General features: G+C 48.1%; 1 non-coding gene across 1 annotated transcript; it reads left to right on the top strand.

Moving 5' to 3' along the window:
* The first annotated feature begins 207 nt into the window (after positions 1–207).
* TRNAG-UCC (transfer RNA glycine (anticodon UCC)) lies at positions 208–279 on the top strand. The gene has a single exon. It is a non-coding gene; the product is annotated as a tRNA-Gly (tRNA).
* The last annotated feature ends 6335 nt before the right edge of the window (positions 280–6614 follow it).

Genomic DNA, 6614 nt, shown 5'->3' with positions numbered 1-6614 from the left:
TTAAATTCTCCCTTACCGATCTGAAGCGGACGCGGGCAGCGTTTGCGCATTGTCTTTATATCTCCTCGCACCTGCGCTGTCACGTCGAAGAAAGCGAGGACCGGATGACAGCGGTGTTCAACGCATCTCTGTTCACTGGCGCACAGTGCACAGCTGCTCTGAATGGGCATAACGAAAAAGCCGACGAAAAGCGCCCATTTCTGTAGGGCGTCGGTGGTATAGTGGTTAGCATAGCTGCCTTCCAAGCAGTTGTCCCGGGTTCGATTCCCGGCCGACGCATGTTTTTATTTTTTTCTTCTGACTTCGTAATCATTCGCAAACAATAGTGAACTTAATGGCGTAAATGGCTTTCCATTCTGGAAGATTTAGCGCGGTTGAAAGCGTTTTAATCACCGCAACGTCCACGAAAGTGGGCATATTGTCTTATAATTCGAAATTGCTAAAATTCGTTGTCAAAAATTTGCATTGAAGAAGAAAAAAGTGTAACTGGAATAATCGGTGCTTTATTGCAATTAAAGGGGTAAATATTTGTTATAGATATTGTCACGGCTTGCTTGACGACGTATAGGCCGGTGGCGATCACAGCTGGTGATAGCCGGAGCACAAGAACACACGAACCAGAACACAGGTCCGCCAGCAGCAGCGTCGTCTTCGGCACGCGGCAATCGCACTTCTCTTCGCTACAATATTGTTCGATTCACTTGATTGTTAATGGCCATCTCTCAGAGCCGACTGGTTTTGGCTCTTCCGTGAAACAAGGCAGACCAAGGTCCCCGTTAACTTTAGCTTTTTGTCTGGATGCGCTTTGTTCGAGCGTTCCTCCGAATAAGAGCAATATTCATGGTTTGCCTGTTGTTGATAATAAAGTCATAATGCTTGCTTATGTCAGTGATCTTGCTTTATTGCCCCCCCCCCCCAAAAAAAAAAACAGACCATTGACAACAGTTTATCTAAGTGATAAGTTAAAGAATTGTGCACTCTCTTATTCAAAACTTTTTTTGCACTGTGATATAGAACTCTATAGAGAGAACTCTTGTTAAAGGATGTCTTATTTATCTAGGTGAACGCCCAGTTATTGTGCTATTCCCGCCTTGCGCTTATGCTACCGCAGCTAGATTTCGCAAATTATTGCAAGAATTTGGCAGCCCCAGTGCTTGCTTTCTCTTTGGGAAACTTTAACCTTGCGTTCAACCTTGAGGTTTATTTCCCTCTACCACGTTGCCGCATACCTTTATTTGCATAGCTTATTTAAACTCCTACCGCCGCAGATCTGATCTGGTGGTCTTTTTTTGTTTTGCGCTGAATCCAAAACGACAGATCTTTTCTGTGGTCCTACCTGTGCTTCTACTTTTCATAAAGGCGGCTGCTGAAACCCCGTTTTTCTAGCTCGGTCTAAGTTTATTTTCTGGGGTTTTTCTTTACATTGGTGCTTCTACTCTTGGCCACAACCAAAGAATAGTGCACTCTCTTATTCAAAGATTTTTTTTGCAAGCGAAATAGCTGCCATCATGAATTTTTTTCGAATACCAACTCCTTCTACTCGTGCACAAAACTATTCCGTAACTAAGGCATCAAATAATAGGCTCAAATGGCTTTCCGGACAGTTTTTGTCACCCATTTAAAGATAGTCGATTTATTTAAAATTTTATTCTTCTAATTTTTGCTGTTTCTTTCTGTTTCGCTGCTTCTTTCACAAGGTGTACGGAACAGTGGAAGGTAGTCACTCCGCGTGCCAATTATTCTACACAAAAGATATCATACACACTACCAACACTTTTAAATTTGTGTCTGAAATCAAGTCTTGATATTTATATAACTGATGTACGAGCTTTACGTCAACACTTTGTCACTCAATCTTTCTTAAATAATTGAAGAGCGTTTTTCAGGTAATTTGTGTTTTTGCGCTTATTTTTTGTGAAAATTTCACATGTGGTCAATTGCTGTGCTAACCTCCTGCTCAATCGCTGTTTGCCTTGTAAAGGAGGCTGCGGGCTCTAGTCAAGTCGCTTCCCTCTAAAGCGACTTTTACTCGCAGTCTCCTCCATCACTGATGGAAATAAAGAAGTTATTATTATTATTTTTGCTTTGTTAAACGTCTACTAACTATTTTCAGTCGCCGCCTGCACCTTGGCCAGAATCCTTGCAGCGGGTGCGCGCCATTTAGTCCTTGAGGACAACGACAAGATAAATTACGGTCTTTGAGCACGGGAAGAGGAATGGTGTGAAATAGAGAGAGGAGAGCGGCACTAGGTTGCATGGACGCTAACGGAGCGAATGAAAGAAAGATTGAACCCGCACATGCATAGTTGCGTACCGAATGGACTGACGGAGAAAGAAATTGAAATAGCGATTGAGAAAATGTTATGAACCCTCTGGGAAACTCTCCACAGAGCACGTGTGTTTCTTCCCGAAAAAAAAATTCATGGGGTACTTTGTTGTTCTAAAGTGTGCTAAGGCGAAAGCCTTTGGAGCGGTGTTGATGATTGTGTCCCTGATGTGGGATTAAGATGTTAATTAAGCACACAATTGTTTTTGAATCTTAAGTGCTGGAGACAGGGGAGGCGGTTGGGAGGCATCTTACGCTCCACGCCTTTCTGCAAAAACACTCCAGCGTGCAAGACAAGGAGAACTACATATGCGTTGGCAGGAAGTAGCGTAGACGTTAGCCCGCTCGGCTGCGGAACGGAAGGATGGTGGTTCGAATCGCATCGTGCACAAGGAATTTCTTTTTCATCGACTTGAAGAGAATAACGGACGGACGTACACAGCGAGTGTGCGCCATTGAAGGCTTTCGCCATCAAAAAGTAAGGATGAGGGAACTTGTGCAAGCACACCCGCTTCCCGGAGAGGAGACGCAAACAAGCGACCGCAATAAGCACGCAGCTCCGCAGCCCAAGATAAACAAAATAAGGCAAGAGCAGACACCGCGATAAAGACACGAGGTAAAGGAAAAAGGAGCGGTATAGATAGCGCTGCCAAAATCAGCACACCAGACGACGTCCCTAAGGTGCGTATATTCAGAAAATAAAAAGCGTATATAAAACATAAATGGGCGAGATAACGACCGGACATGAAAATTTCTTTGAGACAGCCGAACTAGAGTGATTGTACGCTGCACGCAGCGACACTGCTGCGCAAGCTTAAAAAGCGACAAAGCTAGGAAAGCTACAGATAACCAAAGAGGATGCAGGCGTCAAAAGGAAAAAAAAATAGCCCCCCCCCCCCCCCCTCCTCAACCTCTATATGGGAAAGCGAGCGGACGATATTGTGTATGGGGGGAATGAAGAACACTAACGCGAAAAAAATAAAAAAAACGAAAAGTGATAACCGGAACATATAGGCCGAGAAAAACCTCATCAGGCTATAGCGAAGTCCTACGCGCAAGCCAGACCGGTAATTGTGTACCGAACTGTAATCGAACGGTAATCATGTAGGAAATTCTCGAATGAAGGCTTCATGCATATAACTAATTACGTATGCTCCAGAGACGCATTCACTTCGCTATGCCTCGATGACAGCGCAAGCCATCGTCGTAGTTCGGGAGGGGGCTGGGAGGGCAGGGGGTGGGTACAACCTGAGAATGAAAAACAGCGCAGGAGCATGAGGGGGCCAAGGGCGAAATAAAATAAAAGCCAAACAACGGTCATACGGCAGGCAGCGCTCGACATTCCTTCGGGCGCAGAACATGTGCGAAGAGTTGCGTGGCCGATTACGCAAACGCTGATTTCAAGTAACACACGCACACGACCACACAGAGCCGCCATATATGGTCACAAAACCACAAGGCCACACAGGTCACTGAGAACAGCATTCTCCAGCTGCTTGAAAACCATGGCTCGGGGAAACGCATAAATTGCGCGCAAGGCAAGAGTTGCGTCTCGCCAATGTGTATGTTGTTTAAGAGGTTTTGTATATAGTTTGGTTTGTTCACAGTTCATGTTGCTTTGCTAAGAGATGCATTAACTAGGCGATCTGTATATACATTCGCAGTAATCTCATAAGGGTCCCTCTGGTGGGCACGCTCATTGAGCTATCCGCCTTCAGGAACACAACATTCGGTGATCTATTGTTCTGGTCGTAAGCAGGGCGATGCAGGTGCCCTCTCAGGCACCCCTATTGTGGCACTTCGTCTTGCCTTCTATGACAAATTCGTCAAGGCTGGTGAACAGCGGAATGATCTGTCACTTATTACAGTTTTGAACCTCTTAAATAACCGACTGTCGTGCACACCTTCCCGAGCTCTCTGCCATCAAAGATGTCATTTTATTTTGCGGAATCGCCTTCCTTTTTGCCGAAATTACCTCCTAAACGGTTGAAAACTGCTGCTCATAATCCATCTTCATATGCGCTCTCTGAAACGCGCCATTTTCACTATGACCCCTTATACTCCCAAGCTCTCATGCTCAAAACCTTTACAAACTTTCGTCTTCGGAACTTCTGGCAGGTCATGTACGTGTCTACAGCTTTTTGTCCGCCAGTGCCTTTGTATCTGTACCGATTGTAAACGCAAACATCCCGCCTCGACACGCCGTTGCTCCGCTACAGCTCTATGCCTCGTCAAGCTTGAAAATTCGACCGTGCGGAAATCGACCTCAATTGGCCTCTTGCGAAGAATTAAGCTGTGAGTCACTGGATCACCGTTTCCATCGACAATCACCGTTTCCATCGAAATTCATCTTCTGACAAACCACGTGATGAACCACGATCAGCCACGGCGCCGCACCGCCGGCAGCGGCTCCGCATCACGTGACCAACCGCGTGACAGCTTGGCGGCGCAGCCACAGGGTAGCAGCGCAGACACATGGTGGCAGCGCCGCCACGCTGAAGACTCGAAATGCTACCATAATGTAGCTATGGCTAAAACTGCACGGAACTGTTCAGTTTCACAGGGAAAAGGAGGGAGGGTGCTTTTGTCCGGTACTGCGTCCTGCTTTCCACTTTTTGTCGGACAAAACCGGTCTGAAATCGAGTTTTCTACCCTCAAAGTAAAGGACCCTGCACTTTGTGTGCAGCCGCCACTCAACTAAATATACAAAACTTAACAACAGACGGCAAGAAAAAACTCAACACTTATTCGGCACCATAGTGAGTCCAATACCACTCTAAAAGCTTTGAAAGCTAAAAATTTTATATTTGCGGGGTCTGGTCGAGGTTGGTCGACAACGAGATAAACTGCGACTCCCCATTGTCGCTCTGTCCTACCATGCTCTCTTCCCAGCGCAGACTGGGCCTGGTTTGGCGTAGCTCCGCTTCTGTCCAAAATGCACCCGTCTCGGGGTTTTGTAGCGATAGCTTCATTACGGCAGCATTCCGAGCCTATGGCGTGGCGGTGCCGTGGCGTTGGCGACACTGCCACCCTGTGGCTGCGTCGCCACGCTGTCACGCGGTTGGTCACGTGATGCGAAGGAGCTGCATGCGGCGCGGCGCCGTGGCTGGTCACGTGGTTGGTCACGTCAGCAAGTTCCACTCGGCCAGCTGTAGCTATCGCGTCACTCCAGGTGTAACAAGCGATAAACCACCACTAATTTTTGTAGCGATAGCTACATTACGGTAGCATTTCGAGCCTTCAGCGGGCGGCGCCGCTACCCTGTGGCTGCGTTGCCACCCTGTAGCGGCGCTCCCACCATGTGGCTGCGCCGCCACGATGTCACGTGGTTGGTCACGTGGTGTGGAGCAGATGTGTCTGCCGGCGTCACGGCGCGGTGGTGAAACCGAGTTGCCACAGCTGTGCGTATGCGCCGCGTCAAGTGGGACGAAGTGAAGAAGGAACGCCCAGGAAACGGAACGGCGAAAGACTGACTTTGCAATTCAGCCTAGCAAGTTCCAGCTCTGGCTATCGCCTCACTTCAGGTTTAACCAGAGCTAAACTACTGCGAAATTTTTGTAGCGATGCCTCCATTACGGTAGCGTTTTTAGCCTTCAGTGTGGCTGCGCCGCCACGTCGTGGCTGTCCGCCACGCCGTCACGTGGTTGGTCAGGTGATGCGGAGCAGCCACCTGCGGCGCGGCGCCGTGCTGATCACGTGGTTGGTCACGTAACGAGCCACGTGGTGAAGAATACATGCTGCTGCCGGCGGCGCTGCGCGCCGGCGAAACCGAGCTGCCACAGATGTGCGCATGCGCCGTGTCAAGTGGGACAAAGATGAAGAAGGAACGCCCAGCGATACGGAGCGGCGACAGACTGACTTTGCCATTCAACTGAGCAAGTTCCACTCGGCCAGCTGTAGCTATCGCGTCACTCCAGGTTTCACCAGAGCTAAACAAACGCCCATTTTTGCTGCAGGCCATCTCATTGAGATTTCTTTGAGAAATCACATGTGCTCCATCCGCCGCAATATTTCATTTCGCGCCACACAGGAAAACCCGCAGCCACAAACTCTCTTTACGAGAATCTGAGAGGGTGCCGCTGAGGCTAGCAGAGAAGCATTTGGGCATCTCAAATTCGGACTTCAAAGTCAAGTCAAAGCGAGTGCTTAGAAGAGGTAAGGTATGTCCACTCGGGTAATTGCAGAAACAGGACAAAAGAGAAATTGTGACCCAGGCCCGGTGAGATTGACTGCACCGATTACTGGGCGTCATTTCTCCATCCCTTAACTAAACTTTGTTTTGCAAAGT

The sequence above is a fragment of the Amblyomma americanum genome, chromosome 9 (assembly GCF_052857255.1).
Source record: "Amblyomma americanum isolate KBUSLIRL-KWMA chromosome 9, ASM5285725v1, whole genome shotgun sequence".
NCBI classification, from domain to species: Eukaryota; Metazoa; Arthropoda; class Arachnida; order Ixodida; family Ixodidae; genus Amblyomma; species Amblyomma americanum.
The sequence above is the reverse complement of the archived record's forward strand: the minus strand, read 5'-3'. Positions and strand labels throughout refer to the sequence as shown.